The following is a 967-nucleotide window of genomic DNA, read 5'->3' as shown; positions in this document are numbered from 1 at the left end:
AAATCTCAGAGTCAACTTTTAGAAAAGAGGAAAGAGGAATGTCTTTATATTCAGTTAAAAATCCCTCAATACAAAAAGAGATTATCTTCAGGTAACATTCAGCCCTTTGAGTGGATCAAAAAATGGAAACAAATGTTTCCGCAAGAGTTTAGTAAGGAATTTCACCAAACCCAAGATTCCTGAGAGATGGTTTCTAAGACACATGGGTTTGGATTTCTAGAATTGCCACTGTTGGTGCCAGCTGTTCTAGGTGTGTTAACTCTGCACATCTGTGTCAGAGTTTGAAGTCCCCATTTCTTCAGGAAGGCTATCCAAGAACAAGACCACTGGAGAAATAACCTCTGCCTTTTGCTGACACAGTGAGACAATGATCTCACTATGTGGCCCATAATGGTCTTGACCTCACAGTCCTCTGGCATCAGTCGCCCAAGTGCTGGAGTTACAAAGACATGCCATTATACCTGTCAGTTGAGATTTTGAAGATCTTGAATTATATGGTTTATTATTTGTATTAGTTACTTTCCTTGTTACCTTGACAAAATATTAGCATAAACAACTTAAGGATAGAAGGATTGATTTTGCTTCACAGTTTGATAACAGAGTGCATCCTGTCTGGGAAGCCATGGTGGCAGGCACGGCTCTGACTGTGGTGATGGAAAGGGGATGTGACTGGTCACACTGTATCTGCAGTCAGGAAGCTAAACCTGGTATTCAGTTTCCATTCTCCTTTGGTCTTTTTTTTCTTTTTTTTTTTTTTTTTTTTTTTTTTAAATCCCCTCCCAGCCTCTCAATGCCACAGAAGGACTTATTTTCCTTGTGAGAAAAGATGAAGACGGGTGTCCGGTGTCAGACATTACACTCTCTTCCTGATGTGACAGAGTGCTTCAAGTCCTGCACAGTCCTTGGCCTGCTCCCCTAGAGGCCCTCAGGGCTTTGTTTGGTTGATTTTTTTGAGACAGGGTCTCCT

This window comes from Nannospalax galili, unplaced genomic scaffold (genome assembly GCF_000622305.1).
Source record: "Nannospalax galili isolate Female #2095 unplaced genomic scaffold, S.galili_v1.0 scaffold2038, whole genome shotgun sequence".
NCBI classification, from domain to species: domain Eukaryota; kingdom Metazoa; phylum Chordata; class Mammalia; order Rodentia; family Spalacidae; genus Nannospalax; species Nannospalax galili.
This window is presented reverse-complemented; position numbering follows the sequence as displayed.